The sequence below is a fragment of the Pungitius pungitius genome, chromosome 20 (assembly GCF_949316345.1).
Source record: "Pungitius pungitius chromosome 20, fPunPun2.1, whole genome shotgun sequence".
In the NCBI taxonomy this organism is placed as follows: Eukaryota; Metazoa; Chordata; class Actinopteri; order Perciformes; family Gasterosteidae; genus Pungitius; species Pungitius pungitius.
In genome coordinates this window covers 6,345,878-6,363,603 of record NC_084919.1, presented here as the reverse complement: position 1 = coordinate 6,363,603, position 17,726 = coordinate 6,345,878, and the positions used below count along the sequence as shown (strand labels likewise).

At 40.1% G+C, this 17,726-nt stretch overlaps 1 protein-coding gene across 1 annotated transcript in view; it reads right to left on the bottom strand.

Annotated features, from left to right (window-relative positions):
- LOC119195167 (exostosin-1) overlaps positions 1–17,726 on the bottom strand; it is a 151,407-nt gene that overhangs the window by 44,099 nt on the left and 89,582 nt on the right. The window lies entirely within an intron of this gene.

The following is a 17,726-nucleotide window of genomic DNA, read 5'->3' as shown; positions in this document are numbered from 1 at the left end:
GACCCTTTTTTCCATTGAGTCATACTGCGATGTTTGCTGAATCTGATTGGATGGCCCGACCAAAAATAAATTCCACCAGCCACCACAGGTTAGTTCAAAGTCTGGTGTGTTTCATACAGTTTGTCACGGTGTGGGTTTGTTTCCTGTTTTATTTTGTAGTTTCCTGCCTCTGGTGTCAGACGCTGTGCCTCTGTATCAGACACAAACGGCCACTGACAACATATCAAGGCTACGGATTCTCAACCAACAAAACCGGAGTCTATGAAGGGATTTTGCATATCACAAAATATAGTAGCCACCATTAAAAAATGATCTGTTGGGAAAATTGTGTATTTGTCCCCTTTTTACCTGGATAGGTTCTGATAGGTATTCGTTTGCAGCGGGACGCAAACATAATAGTACGCATGGAGAAAACAAATTAAATGTGACAATGATCTTAAACTAATTGCATAGTAAAAAGAGTAGTTAGACCATCTGGAACTCTGAGTATTTTCCTCTGTTTGTGAGAATGAAATGACAAGAGAAAGACGCAGTTGGATGATCCCCAGTAAGAAGGAATTAAAAATCAATTCAATACAACAGAGAATCACTCATGACATTTTAGCTGAAAAAAAAATTAAATTGTGTTGGTCACGATAAAGTAAAATGGTTCTCTCAGCACACGAAATAGTTTCAGGAGTAAGAGATCGATTTGAAGCCGTACAGAGTAGACCCCATGGTGCGATTTGCACTGGTGAAAAATATGTTATTATATCTGAGGAGAAAAGCCAAAACCCACAAAACCAAGTATTCCTTAACAAAGTAACACAAAGGGAGAGTTCTCCTCATGAGAAACATCTCTGACTAGCAGCCGGTTGTTCATTGTCTGAGTCAGATTATATTTGAAAGGTTTATTGTTTAGTCAGAAAGGTTCTCAACATTATTTTCAATACAAAGAAAGGTGCAAAAACAAGCAGAAACATAAATTAAGCGGGGAAAGTATACTGGTAGTCTCTCTTTGTGTAATTATTCAGGGTGTGTGAAGCCTCACGTGATTTGTGTGGGCCCATTAATTATAATAAAGGGGGTCTGATGATGATGATGATGTGTGTGTGTGTGTGTGTGTGTGTCTATTGCTTGTGTCTAAAGCAAACTGCTGTAGATCAGTAATGTATTTCCCTTGATGGTTGAGCTGTGTGGCTTAACACGCTTTTGGAGTTTTGTTTTGTTGGAGTTTGTTTTGTTTACTTTTCACCTGACAAAGAAAAGTAAAATATTCACTCTTGTTTCTGCTCATCAACAACAAACAAAATGGAGCGACATTCTCTGTTCAACGAGTTGTAGTTGATTTCCTTTTGGTACATTAACAGTGTAACACCCAGGCATTCTGGGTAGTTGGTCACTGTGTGTTTTCTATCATTCGCCCTCCTCTCGTTTCAGACGCCTCCCTTCCTGCGTGCCGCCGCCGACTGTGATTGCAAGCCCCGCCCTCATTGTTTCCACCAGTGCATTTAGTCTGTGTCCACTACTTGTTCTGTGCTAATTTGTCTCCGATTGTTCACGAGCTTACCAGCGATTTACCCGAGTGTGACGCCCCGTGTTTTGACGCGCTTTTTTCCACCCGTGAAACTTTGCCCGCTGATTTGGTTTCTCCGGCCGCCTTGTCTGGTTTCCCCTGTACCGAACGCCTGCTTTTTGAACCTGACTACCTCGCCTCGAGTCTGCTTTTGAGTCCGGTCCTTGAGGCTGCCCAACACACTGCTGTTATGTTTGCTGCTGGTCTTTTTCTTTCCACCTCATGCTCTTGGTCGAGGAGCCGGCTGAGGGCCCTCAACAACATGCTCATCCTGAACTTACCCATTCAATATCTTAGTTTGAGCACATGACCAGTTCATGTGATAGTCAAACAAATGCTCCATGGCAAACCCTGCATAGGGTTAACACAGTTGAATCAGTGTGATGTGGACTCATTGTTGTGGGAGTTTTTTTACACTCTTGAGATGACACCTCATGTGACACCCACAGTGAGTAAGGAGAGGGTAACAAGGCCACATGGCATGCAGACACGGTGACATTGTTTTGAGAGAGGGAAGGTTAGTAGCAATTAAAATGGGCGTACTGTGGGGTTGATGGTAACACAGCTAAGTGCAGGGAAGGAATCTGAGCTGATGCTCAGTGAGGCTTTAAGGCAAAGGTGGGCCGAACGCAGGACGCCAATGGGAGATGGGCCGCGCCTCGAACTTCGACATCAATTCAAAGCGCATATGTGAGAATCTATCTCATTAATAAATTCTTCAAAGGGCTGTGGTCAAGACGTAAAACCAACTGAGGAGAAAAGAGTGAGCTGCCTCATCCAAGTTTATGAGAACCTGACTCTTTGAAAGCAGTTTTAGTACTCGTCATCAGCACGCCATTGAGTCCACCATCAAAGAGCATGGCGTTTGTTTGTATTTATGTTTGTGTGTTTGCTTGTTTGTTTGAAAGGGAGAGAGCGGCTACCTTCTCCACAGTTGGTCTCGTAAATGTCCGTGCCCACATCTGTGCAGAGGCGTGCTTGTGCATTTGAAAGCGTTGGCGCTGATCCGCTGATCGCAGGTCAACAAATGGCATAACAGACGACGCGTGGAAAATGTTTGATGCTTTGAAGGCTTTTGCTGCACATTGTGGGAAGAATTGGGGGTATGTTTGAGTGCAGAGAAGCTTTCATTTGCACGTGTCGGTGTTTGTTTCTTTTTGTCCTGAATAAATGTCCTCGTAGGAATAGAAAAGAGGTATAGAAATCTTCTAAGTTGAGGACACTTCAACTACAACAAAAGTGGATTTAGGGTTTGGGGTTAAAGGTTATGTCTATCTGTGCATTGTTGCCTATTTCTCATTCCAAACATTTTGTTTGTCTAATAATTTTAACTGCGTAATTTGAGAACATTCAAACAATTGCCGGGTTTCCAAGCAAACGCACCACAAACTCACTGAAATTCAAGAAAATCGCCAAAAGAAAAATGCAAATTATAGCCTATTTCCATCCACAACCACCAGCGATTTTGAGGAGCTCGTGTAGTGGGTGAGAAAAAGTGACGCATTTAAACGAGCGCCAGTCAAACCGTGCAATACAATGTAGAAAACACAACGTAACAATACATTTTCTGGAAGTTTGAGGAAGGTCCAATCTGTCGTTTTTTTTCATCTCTCCAGTGAACTTCATGGCAGTTTGACATATTTGTTTTGTTTAAACTCAGGCTTTACATGTACTGTACACATCCCTGTGCATACTTACTGGAAATGCCTAAGTGCGATTCTCCGTTGCATGGCTTGTAACCTTCAATCGTTTGTCTGTTCATTGCTGCAACTTTGAAGAGAATCTCCATATTTCTCACTGTGTATATACGTCTGTGGGTGTGTGTGTGTGTGTGTGTGTGTGTGTGTAAACATCACAGTTGAGACTGTTGCCTTCTCAGGCTGAGTTGAAACACAGGTCTCTGGGCTGTTATTAAAGCATTAAGTTGCAGACTGGTCTGGCTCAGAATATCAATGCAAGTCGGATAGTTGTAACAGCAGCTTTGAAGCTGCATACAGAGGATCCGTCACTGATTCAACACTATGTTTTCGTAGGGTAAACATCCTTTCAAAAAATAAAACGCTAGAAGCTTCCTGCTGTCCAGCCGATCTACTGTGACCTTTGAGGGTCGACGTCCTCTTGCTCCCACAACACCTCTGACACAAATTCCCTTCAAAGCAGAAAAAAGCTGCCAACACTGCATCTTCATTTCTTTTTTTTCCCAGCATAAATCAGCAGGTGATGGGTTGACCTTTCCAAATCACAGACATGAGTTGTTATTGTGTGCGTTATCAGCAACTTGTGTGTCAGTGTGAAGATTCTGAACATGACGTTTTTGGGGTATTTCCTCAACACTACTGAAAAAGAAACGTACAAATGCAAGTTACCAGTGGTCTTGATGGGTTTCACAGGCAAGTAAAATAAGTCTAACCCAAATTCATATTTTTTCACTTAAAACTTACTAATTTTTAGTTTGAAAATCCAATATATATTCTACTTCATTATAATATAGACATTATTCTAATCAACTCTGCAATTTGTATCATTGGCCAATGTAGTTTTCAATTTCTAAATACAGATCTACAATATTCTCATCTATTTAAATTGTCAACACTTGTTATACTCAGGGATTCTTTGGCTTTGGTTCTTTTCATTCTCCTGCTCATGCTGTGTAAATTATAGAATAATAGATCCTTTCATATAGGTCACATGGTATTATTGGGCTGTTAATTATGCAATCAAGTAAACTAAGCATTGTTGGACGAGCTTGTGCTTAAAGCCGTGGTAACAAGCCAAGAGACACAATTATAGGGAGCTAACAAACAGTAAATATGAAAAATACAATCAACAATAAAGCTAAAATACAATACCTGCCTGTTGATTTGCCAATTACATGATAATGAGCAATGCTTCCCTGAAACATACAGACACACAAAAGTCACAGTGAAAAGTGCAAATGCAGGTTTCAGATTATCAGGATGGTGTGTGTGTGAGTGTGTGCGTGTAAAAGCACTAATTCCCTATTTCGGTCATTGTCAGTGTAAAGTAGAAATATAACAACATATTTCCAACAACATGAATGATTATGTCTTTGTAAATATTATTAATATATGTTATTGTAATATATATTTTATTAATAAATTGAAAAGCTACATTGCAATATTTTGCAGACTTGCATATATATGCAGATGATGAGAACCTTGAGCATCAATGTATAGATTTAAAATAAAGCTTTTTTTAATGGTCAATGTTAATGTTAAGTGTAATGTTTCTGTTTTATATTATTACATGGCAAGAAATGGCAACAACTATGGTGTGACAGTCTACATACGCGGGGGACATATATCAAGGGACGAGGGTTTTGTGATGTCTCTTTCAATGTTGTTTTGTCAGTCAAGAAATCCATATTTATAGAACTGGTACAGAACAGAACCAGAGAATATGTGTTAGCCTACTCGCTCAGACTTTCCACAAATCATCAGAATATGAACAGCGACAACCGCCTACCTCTTTGAACATGTCGCATGAGCACAGGCACCAGCGAAAATACGCACCAACTCCTTCTTCTCCTTTCTGTTTTCCTATACTTTGTTATGTGAACTGTATCGCATGGATTGAACCAAAATGCTGCAGTTTGATTCAGCATGGCTCCAGTCACGCACTACAGAAGGGCCTCACTGATGACCGCAGCCACGCACTGTTCACACTTTTCACATTCACACATGATGGGAAAACAAAGTTTGCGAGGTTTCCCTCGGTGCAGGCGGTGAGGAATCAATAGCTCTGAATACTCGCCACTTAACTCTCGCCGGCTCTGCCTCTAACTCGCTTTTCCCTCTCGCACCCCTTCCTCTAAAATACAAACAAAAAAGAACAGCGGGCGGTTCAAAGTCAGCCGGGTCTGCTGGGAAGTAAATGAATGGAACATTTTTAACGACGTTCAGTGTGTCATGATAAGCCATTTTAGCCTTTGTATTTGTTAAAAAGGTTGTGGTTAGGTACTGGTAGCAAAACCCATTGGTAAGGTTTAGGATTAATTCAAAACATGGCTGTTATAGTTTATGTTGACGTAAAGGAAAAATTGTATTCAGTGATGTCCCATTGGAAAGCATCCATCATGTTCCCTTTCTACATGTATCATCACAGCAGTCAATAATATTGACACTTGCCAAATAGAAATACTCAGTTATTCAGCTATTCCCTCCTGAATTTTCACATGATGACTATTACTCATTATCGATGGATGGGAAACACAGATGGTGGAGCCCACGGCGTGAGATCGAAGGCTGTGCTCTTGTTGGCTACACAGTGATTTATACCCCACGAGTATTTGTATATAGCGTGTGAATGCGTGTGCATGTTTCCTCTGGACAGACCATCTCCTCAGTGAGGAATGAAAGGCCCGGGATGTCATCAGTTCCCATATTGATTTTCCTGCTCACACGCTTAATTGAAGTTGTTGGGGTATACATAATTGAAGTTGGTCCTCTCAATCTCTCCCTCTCACTTTTTTTTTCATACAAGAGAAAAGTCCAACTCTTTACACACGACACTCTTTTCTCATTTCTTTTCAAGAGACAACTGTTAATGGGGATGCCTGTGGTTTTGATAGAGTGGTTGGGTGTATGTGTGTGTGTGTGGTTCACTGTTGTAAGATGCATTAACGTGATCTCATGGGAAGGTGTGTGAATAGCACGTCGCCTTAAAAGGACATTGAGAGATACGTGGGCGATACATGGGCGTGGTTAACATAGCCACAATTGTGAATTTAGACATAACAACTTGGTTTTGTGATGTTTAGGCAACAAAATAGCCTAGTTAGGTTAAGGAAAAGCTTACGGTTTCAATTAGGAGGAGTACATTCAGGCTTTAGTAAATTGAGTTGATTGCTTATTTTACGTCGGCACAGAGATGCACTGTTGGATTTGAAACACATTGTTTGTGCAAAATCCCCTGACTGCAGGAATGGATTCACATCCTATTTGGTGATACCAAGAAGGATGTAAATTCTGAACAGCAAAGCATATATATATATATATATATATAGGAGGAGGAAACGGTAATGAAGGATACATTATTTATCGGAAAAATACACTTCACTTACTGTACGCCAGCCCAGCAGGGGCCCATGGCCTCGAAATCACCTGCTGTCACTAGTACGTCAATCTCCTGAAGTTTGCGGATGACATCACCCTCATTGGACTCATCTCTGGTGGGGACGAGTCCACCTACAGGTGGGAGTCTGACCATCTGGTGACGTCGTACAGCCAAAAAAACTCTGAAGACAGTGGAGATGGTAGTGGAACGCAGCCCCTTCCCCGTCACCACTGTGGACTCCTTCCGTTTCCTGGCCTCCATCATCACCCAGGACCTCAAGTGGGAGCTGAACGTGAAGAAATTCAACCTGCCAAAGACGATGATGGTGCACTTCTACACGGCCATCATCGAGTCCATCCTCTGCTCCTCCATCACCGTGTGATACGCTGAGGTCCATCAGGACTAAGACCTCCATCCACACTAACAATTTCTTCCCATCGTCAGTCAGGCTCATAAAATGAGCCTCCCACTGACCACTCAAAACACTTTTGGACACTTTCAATAGTGTTTATGTACATTGTTCTCTTTTCCATGTATCCACTACCCACAAGGAAAATGTCCTTGTATGTCCAACATACCTGGCTAATAAATGTTTCTGATTTTGATTTTGGTCACTGCTATTTAGTTTTGATTTATGGTTTAATGACATTTTTAAGATTGTCATTTGACCTAACTTTACGTTTTGCTTTCATTTAATATTGTTGTGTCATACTTCTAATTAAAAACTGCATTCTTTTAGATTTAAAAAAAACCTTTTGGGATTAATGAACAATTGAACATTTATGAAATCATGTCTTTTAATACCTCATCATGCATGAATAATCCAAGGTGTTTGCTGGGAAGAGACAAAGCCAGCATAATTAAATGAGCAGTCACTTCTATAATTGAAAAGAAGAAAGCGAGCCATAAATCCCTCGGGATCAAAGTAATGCCATGTTTAATACACATCATCAGTTGAGGGAAGTCGGGGGGGCCAAACTTTACTGTAACATGAACTGAAGCTGAACTGGGATCAGTCCACCGTGAAAAGGCTTATAGGGTGGCATTTCTCATGAGTTCTTCCTTTATTCCTCAGATATTTATTCCTGGTGATAATCTTCCACTTCATCCACACAGACTTTCATATATTGAATATTCTCTCTGAGATTACCCGTCTCAGTGAAATATCTTCCCTCAACTTCTAAAAAGATCTCTTACATTTTCCTGAAGATTTCTTCTACTTTGACATTATGTTTTTTTAATACTGAAAGATACTGCCAGCTTGTCTTGGTCCATTCAATTTAACCTTGAATTTAAATCTTCTATTTTGTCCAAAAGAAATATGAAAATGTAAAATATTGATTGTCTCAATTGTCTTCAGACACATATTTTGTTCCACTGTTTAGTTTTTAAAGTAAGAAAGTTTGCTGCGGCCCATGGACAGTGCTAAGATTTGGGTGAACTATTTTCAACATTCCCGGGAAACAAAAACTATTGTGAGGAAGTCACTTAATTTAAAAAGAATCTACAAATGACTTGCTAATGAAAAAGAACTGTTTGTTGGAGCCATGGTTGTGATTGTAAACTTTATTGACAACTGTGATATGTATAGTTTAAAAGGTAAATATTATCAAAGGACACTCAGGGACACTTTGACAAGGGAACAGAAAAACCATCAACTCTGCTATAAATGGAGGACTCGCTTAACTTGTACCCCACCTGCCAAAATCAAACGATTTAGCCCTCAAACGTGTGGGCATTAGAAACATCTGTTTCAAAAGCAAAAAGTGTGTCTTTGATAATTACCATCCGGACAGCACCCTTAAGTCCCGATCAATTGTGTTGGCATGATTGAATGAGAACTGAAGCTCCATAGGTTTTTGTCTTGTTGCATAAAGAGTGAGCTCAGGACCAGATGAATTGCTCCAAGTGTTAATTTGCTGCCTGTCTCCTGAACGCCACGTGTGACTTTTGATTAAAATTAGCCTGTGTTCCTGTTGCTGCTCTTTGTTCATTCAATAGTGTAATTGGCGAGGCCGGTTGTCTTGTCCTCTGTCCTCCATTCCATCCTTTCTAGCTGTGTTTTGCTCTTTCCTCCTTTCCTAAACACCCCTGTTTGCCACTCGCCTACCTCCTAAATCATGCTGTTTGCAAGCTGTCTCCTAAGGCAAAAGTGTGTGCGCTTTTGTTTGTGTGTGTACCGTGTCCAGCTCGCAGTACCCATTTCACACTCCAACATTACTGCCTGCCAGGGTATGGTTTGGTTTATTAATCCTGACTGTTACAGCATGTGGGACAATATAAGGTCTTATAAATATGAAACTAATAAGGTGCTGCTTTCTGTCTGCAGGCCTCCAGCAGCAGAAACCCTTTTTTTGATGTATCCAGGTAGTTTAGTAGAGAATGGGACATTTCATTGAAATGCTTAGATGGCTTGAAGAGAAGATACCAGCTTCTACCGTATTCGTCGCACGGTGGCTTTTAAAATTTCACCAGCAGTTTAGAAGCATTACTAACCCTATTTGAAAGAACTAGTAGCGGGACCGAGGTTAGAACCAGTCTCACGGTTATTTTCTACAATCCCTCCCATGCAAACCAGACCTAAAGTTGGTGTCGGTGATCTTCTAAAAAACAAGTTGTATTTGTTGAAATTCTCCTGACATCCCGACAGCAGTCAAAATTAGCAAAGCTTGCTTTTAAGCTAAAACATTACTTTATCCCAGTGGAAATGCCACAATATGTAGTTTCCCCCATGGGGGAGAGAAGTACATCTAAACTAAGTTCAAATTGAAAACTTCTCTTTGAGTTAAGTAGTAGTAAGTGGACATAAACAGGGCTTTGATGTTTTACAGTGCGGTTTGATCCGGGTTCTCTCCATAGTTTGCATGTCTCAGTCAGTCCTTGACACTGCAGCCCCGGTGCTTCACAGCAGCACAATGCTCCTTAATTACTAAGGATGGGTAAAATGCAGAGAATAATTTCACCATGTGGGATTAATAAAGGATTATAAATAAAATAATGTTAATCATAAATAATAAATAAATATATATATATATATATATATATATTAATCTACATTTCCCGCAGCCCCTCACGCCCTACAGTTTGAGAACCACTGCACTCACGACTTGTATCAACAACTCCTTAGTAGTACTTATTAGTAGAAGATGGTAGTACAAATATATCTTGAGAACAAATGAATAATTGCTAGGCAAATTAACTAAGCTGTCTGGAGTTTTTTAATACTACCTCTGGGGGTTGCCAGAGTCAACAATTTGGAAATTAGTCACACATTAGCTTTAGAATAAGATCATTTATTGAATTGAGCAGTAATAACCAACACTAATATAGTGGATGTATTTGGTATTTTCAAACCACTCGTTGTTGTTCGCATTACTATATTTTTTACTACTTTTTTTCTTTTCTTTTTTTCTATCGTTTTTTAAAAACGACTTTGAAAGATCTCATCCGACATGTGCAATGACAAACCAAACTTTAAACTGACAGTTCTCGCCGTGAAGACAGGGCTGCCATTCAGTCCATTACAGTTAGCTTAGTGGGCCTATTTATCATCAGGCTCGACCACATAGAATATGTGAGACTTTCCCTGAACCCCAGGCAGCTCGGCAGTGTGTGATTAATGGGGCCGGCCACACGGCACATACATTAAACATAGATGGGAAACGTCTGACTGCTTCTGCTACGAGTTGAGCTCGGATACATTGTTTCTACCCCCGTTGTTTTACGTTGTTTTCTTGTTAATAATAAGGAGAGGATAAGATGCTAGTTAGTGATGGTAAAGTAATCATTTTTTAGTTCTCTGGTAAATCTCATGGCAACTAAGCCAACATCTCGCAGTCTAGATAGGATTCTATACTGACGAATAGCCGCTATCTCCTTCACTCAGATATTAATTCTTTGTACCTCTCACTAGATAACACGTGTCTCTGAGCATATGAAAATGGAGACGGATTTCTTCTACTTTAGAATTTACCATTCTCTTATTCTCTCATTGCACAAATCTGGTGGGTTTTAAATGATTCTCAACCGATATTCCACACTCTGTGAAACTTTGCGAGGCGATTTCTTCCGTTGCACTTGTTGTTTTATCACTTTCCTGATGCAGTGCAGCAGTTACATTGGGACAAATCTGTTATCAATGTGTTGACAGAGACACATTTTTGGACACCCAGATGATGTGAAACGGGCTGTCAGTGGAAAATGCAGGATTTATTGCATTAATCAGGGTGCAAACATGATGATGACGAGGAGAAAGGAGGCATACAGGGTGAAGAGGAGAAGCATATTAGAGATCAGGGTGGATTTCTAGGAATCGAGGGCAAGTGGAGCCAAGGGTGGACTGAGAAGTCATGTACAGCACATTTGTTACACTTCCAGCGAGCCATAGCGACACGCACTTAGTGCTGTGACACACACTATGTTAGGGCCACATACAGTCCACCACTGCACCAAAAAAGCCTCAACACCATGTAGGGAGCACGGCACTCCTGATCTGAATTACAATGCTTACTGTGAGAGACTAAAACCCAAACAGTCTCAGTGATTTGTATGGAAAGTAGTGGATGCATGGAAATCAGCTCAGGCACAACGTAGTAAAATATGTTTTATATTCTTCTATGAGCTTTATGGGGAAACAAATTGAGTAAATTATGAATCTGATCTGTGTTTGTGATTGGAAAAATGTGCAAACAATTACTGAACGACATGCTTTGTAATTGTAAACTTGCTGATGGTTCTCTCAGTGTCATTAGTGTGAATGACTTCAAACACAACACTGGTATGTGGCTGTGGACACAACCAACTCTATTTGGGAGGGGAGAACTTCCTCCGCGTGGTACAACCCATGCAGAGGCTGCGGTCTCACAATGCAGAACGTGTGTGGCCTACTTTAAGAAAAGATGGACTAACGTGACAAATGTCAAAAAATAAAATTCCTCGACTGGCCCAGAAGTGAAGCGGCCCACTGGGAACTCTCCCCATTCTCCCGATTCCCCACCCCGGGCCTGTGTACAACTCACAAGCTAACTGCATACTAAAGGATGGCATTGAGTGAAACATTAACGTTAAGTGGCCTTGGGCAGCACAATGCTATGAGCACGCTTTGGTACGTTTGAGTTGTCTATAAAAATAAATGTCCCAGTGTATGTGCTTTTAGCTTTGCTGGCAGACTCTCTGGTCTTTGATATGCCTGCAATTCACAGAGGAGGAGCTTTAATATTTCAACAGTAGTAGCAACACACACACACACACAAGAACACACACAAGCAGACACTTGGCGGTGGGTGGTCGGTTTGTAAGCTGCCTCTAGCTACAGCAGTGATGACATCCCACAGGCCCCACAAGCACAGAATCATATTCTCTGGAAACACAGTGACAAAAAGAAATTTGGTCATTTTTGCCTCACTGAAAAAAACTTTTTCCTCCAGCTGGAACAATGCTGTTAAAGCCATAACCATAGTAACGCACAGTAAATTAGTGAATTTAGTGGTATATTTTAGAAAGCTCCTTCAGTGACCAGATATACAGTTTATATGTGAGGAGAAACCTAAGGGCCTCACTGTTGTACAATAGAGAAAGGGTGTGCACACTAGTGAATATATTATGTGGTTCAACCACATGCAATGAGTTGAACGTTGTTGTAAACAGAAACGGACCTTTTTTGTAAAATTCAAATACAAAACAACTTCAGAGGAGTTATTAATATCAATAGATTAAGTTGAGGTGAGATTAACATATATATATTTTTTAAAGATTAAATGAAATGAGGTTTGCTGTTTCTCAAATAATTAGCACTGTAATCTGTATTGGGTCCTGTCTGTGTGTTAAGGGTTAAGACTTGTGTTACAATTGCGTTAGTGAGGGTTCGGAAGTTTTGAAGTACAAAAATGCTTGTGAAAGGGTTTCATTTGGGTTTCATGCCAGCAGCTCACTTGTCTGGTCTGAAGTGAAACAAGGAGATAATTATGACATAAGTCTGCTACTGAATGAAGTTCAGAAGACAAAGTGCGTTCTATAACTCTCTAACTCTGTATATAAGACGCGTAGCGAATGAAGGTTTGGGGAACTGAGGTGTGCATATTCCCCAAACAAAGTGCTTTCATTTTGATACTCTCCTGATGATGAACAGATCAAAATTTAACTCTTTTATTATAGTCACTACTGAATATCGTCTATCTTGCTCAGGGAATGCCAGGGAAGGATTTCCAATGCAATATAACGTCCTTTATGTCATGTAGCCTCTTGCAGGATGTCCGATTGTTGGATGAAAAACTTCATTTCTTGTTTCTTGGTTAACTGTTGGTTGCTTGGTGCACACACAGGTGCATCGCTGTCCTTCTGGCTGTAATGAAGCAAATAATAAGCTGCTTCACGCTCTGCCGTAGCAAACCCAAATCCAAACACTGTTGATTTAAGAATCAAAATGCGTAGACTCATGGTTTTTTCATCTCCCATGCTCTGTGGCAATGATGAGCAACAGTGTGTGTGTGTGTGTGTGTGTGTGTGTGTGTGTGTGTTGGTACTGTGTGTTAACAGCCTGGGGAGCAGGCAGTGGGTTTGTTAGGCGGCGTTGAGAATCCATTCCTGATGCCTACCTCCTCATCACAGCTCTGTGTTTTTCCAAGAAACGATTCTTTTGACTTTGAGTTTTTGATACATTTCTGAACTTAGGAAAAAAAGCAAAACGTCACCATGCAAACTTGATCTTGATTTTGGAAGAAGTGCTGGAAAAGCCAAATAAATTATATCTGGGATCTGAGAAGGTAGTTTGTAGTGTTCTGTGATACCAGGACCAGATATCTTTCCAGAGCAGTTCCATAGTTCAAACATGAGGTAAACTAATTCCCTTAAGTCAACCTGAGCACTTTAATTCCGTAGTGATTTCATCAAATGAGGGAAACGGAGGAATGGATGATCTCAAGTAGAATAGGATCTTCAGCGTGGGGATACAATTTGAAGCGGCTGATGCTCAATAGCAAGGAAACAAGGTCACATTTGAAAGTGTTTTTGAAACAGTGTTATTTTCTGAATTTCTGGAAATCAGTTAATGCCCAAATACCTCTTTAGGGAGCAGTCGAATGCTCTGTATACATTTTGACCCTATATGTATATCTAAGTTAACTAGATTACCAAATCACTCTAATTAAAACATGTAAAACATGTATCGTTTATTTAGTAACTAATGTGTTCTTCTCTGGAGGGTTTGTACTGGTGGCCCAGAAAAAAAATCCCCCATCTGACAATGACAATACAAAAGACACGTATCCCTGCTGTGCATGCTCTTCTCTTAAATATTTATCTATATGATATATATCGTCTCTAAAAATATTTGGATGCTGCTTTTATTCACACCATTTGATATGGCAACAGAAATCCATGCTTTCTCACTTTTTCTCATGTTGCAGAAGGAGACATTTCAAAGAGATGAAACACATTTGAAAACAACAGACACTGAGGCCAGGCATGAAAAATGTATTTTGTTGGATCTAAGTTGCTGTTGATGTTGGCTTGGCAGCCCACCGGGCCTGTACGACTGTTATCTTGGTCTGTTGGTTTCAGTTCTATTCCTGAGAGGTTGTTGTTGCCACAAAGGTTCTCATATGTTGGACGAAAACCAGGTCTACTACGGTTTTGTGAAAAAAAAAATATTTTTTCATGGGTTTGATTTGACATGACATCAATTGCAAGAGATTTGTTGACACATTCATTCAGAACATTTGCTATAAAAATGCTGAAACATCCCATAAATGCTTATTTGTAGGATTACAGCAGCATAGTGGATATTGATACATAATAGACATAAGTAATTAATAAGATCAAAACCAATATATTAAATAATAAATCACACAGTGGTTATGATAAATAACAACTATTATGCCAACTCCAAGCCTCAAAATTTCAAAAATGAAAATGATAGAAATGTCTGTAAGAGGGATTCTCCTCAAATCCCATATGCCCATAAGCAGAAAAATCCCTGTATCAGATATTATATCCTTCTCACGTTGACGCGTGTGTCATTATTCAGTTTCAGCATTTTGTTGAAACAGCCACATTAAGTACGACTGCATTAATCCAGGTGTGTATGCATGTGTGTGTGCGTGTGTGTGTGTGTGTGTTCTGCATTTGTCTCCAGCGAGGCTTTAAAGAGGGATTGAATTAGAGGAAGGATCGCTTTCAAGTAGGGATTAGGCCAAAGCTGGTGCTCTAAGGGTCGTCATTCAATCCCCACTGAGTGAGTGGCATCAGGACCCCTAAAACCAAGCATCACACTGTTAGTTCCATGTGTAATGAAAAGGACGTGTGTGTATGTGTATATAATGAATAATACATTGTTGTGGAGTAGTTTTAACAACAATAACTTACAAAAAAAAACTTTATTTGGGGACAGAGACAGAGACAGGTGTCTTTATCATACAAATCGTCTCAGACATGTCATTTTTATGTATACATGTTGAGTTTCCAAGCCATCGTATGCACACATATAGTATGTATAACCAGGTATGCCAACCTGAGAGACTACAGCCAAATGGTTTACAGGAAAGTAAAAGTCATCATACTGAGATGTCAATATTCATACCACCCCAAAACAAAACTGAAACTGAGGACGAGGTATCAAATCAGCAGATTCAATTATAAAGTGTACCAAACCCAACAGGACAATCCTTTAGACAACAATGGTGTTTTTAAACATTCATAAAACAACAGTATTTATGCAATTACCAGCTAACTCTTCTGGCCTCAAAAGGGCAACTGTATTTAGCCATATTAGTGACAATAATTGGAAATGTCTAATATATCCAATAAAGATGACGTTTTCCATCATTTATCACATTTATTACCTTACATTCTAATTTCAGTCGTGAATCAATTGTTTAACATTTCCGGTCTTAAACTTTTCAAAAATATCTTGACTGAGCTACTGAGTACACTTTTATTCTCTATCTTCATTAAAATGAATCCACTCGTGTTGTATGCAATTTCATGACAGCAGCAGACTTTTCAGAAAATCCACTGGATATGCCCAAGTCTGCAGCTTATGGAGCCAGTGAAGAAAATAAACACTCAATAGAAATAGAGACGATGGGAGGTACCCGTCAGTTAAGGACAGCAGTTTTTGTAGAATTGATTAAAATCAAAATGTCATTACTGTTCACAATATATTTTCATCCTTTTACTGAGCTGTAGTTCTGAAATGATGTGTCCTCGGGTGAAACATGAACCTCACTACATTTTAAACGACAAAATCCCCCCCCCCCCCCCATGCCAGAGCATTGGTGGTATTACAGAAAAGAGGTGGCCAGAAGTATAGAAGCAGGAAGGAATGAGTCAGTCAGTTTTGGCTGATGCTGTGAATGTGAGTCCCAGCTAACGCCAGGATCCAACACTAACCCTCAGCCCAGGGCTCTATATTGTCTCGTGGTTTGTCAGGATTATCCAGAAGGTATTCATGGCATTCCACATCACGGAAAACCCTGTGAAATCTCCCCATCTCCACTGTGACACAAATGGATCCAGTTTGGAGAACTGGGAAATTCCAAGGAAATCCATAGAAGTACATTTCACACACGCGATCTCATCTCTGTTCACATTGAGTTTTTACTTGATATTGTCTCCATTGCACTGTACTTGGTTAGTTCAGATACTGCAAATGTGGTCAGGAGAAAGGTCTCACCAAGTGCTCTTTAGCTTAATTAGGCCCTGCCGATTGGTTTTCAGCATGGCTGAGGCTACTGATAGCGGTGCTTCTTTTTTGCACAATGCAGTCAAGTCAGTGTATAAAAACGGTAGGAGTGGACATTTTAATTATAGCCCCAGCGATCAAAGGTGGAATGGGGATATTCGGGGAATGTAGACAAGAACATGAGACGTGATGATCATGTACAAGAGTTATTTGCTTGAAGAGTACCAAGCGATTAGGATGAAATTACACTTTAAAAAGTGCAACAGCAGACATTTTAGCACATGTTAAAATGTGAGGTAGGAGTAAAAATAAACCCAAAACCCTTGGTTTATCACTTCAACGATGGGGATGCAGTTAAAGTGTCACGTGGGGGAAGTTGCACACCTGTGTGCTGTGTCGTCATTGCACTCCTACTGAGGTTTGTCCTCAAGAAGCCTCGACTGACATCTCTCTGTTGTTTGAGTTTATTCGAAATTGGCAGCCATTTCCCTTTCTTCTCATCTGTCCTACTCACTGATGGTTCCTCTAAGTAGCATGACAAGTGGAAACCGAAGATGGGGAAGTAATACAATAATAATTAGGGTGTTAACGGCGAGTAGTCATTGCCTATTGCCTGTATCAGATTAAATACACCACGCACGCATACATGTGAATGCACACACACTTTACGAGGTCAGACTTTATCCGGGGCGGGGGGGCGCACCAACCATGATGATGGGGAAACACTGAACTGTTGAACTGGCAGCGGCCGGTTGTCAAAGCATTGGCCAAATAACGCGTTTTTTAGGACTTTTTATGTAAATACAGAATCCCTTAGTGTTCATTTTGTGAAGACTCGCATTAAGACACACATCACTTTAGTTAAGACGCTGCGCTACTTGCAGGTCGCTGTGTCGTGCCAGATCCTCAATAAAGTTAGAAAAAAACATTTACTGCAAACCCATGGTCATGAAGATACTCATTTAACGTTATATGAAGTTTGCATGAGGAGGACGAAGAGGGCCCATGTTGCTAAATACTGAACTGAGATCAGCTTGTACTGTTCTGACAAAGGACCCTTGCACCGCTTTCCACACCTGGCGTCACTCTGATTTGTCTTCTGAAAAATGAATACTCCAGTAAAGTATAGATACCCAAAATGTCTACTCAAGTAAGGTAACTTAAGTGTTTGTACTTTGTAACTTGACACCACTGCTATTGACTCATACAAATATAACATGCAAAGAAGAGGTAGCCAAACAAGGGTACATAAATTATTAACTATTCATTTTTGCATCATGGGCACATTAGAAAATAATAATAATTTTATCTAGTCCAGATTATTATTGACTCATACAGATATAGACAAGAAATTAAACTTAATCATCATGAGTCATCGTTTCTTTCTTGCCCAATGAATTTCATAACCATGAAAGA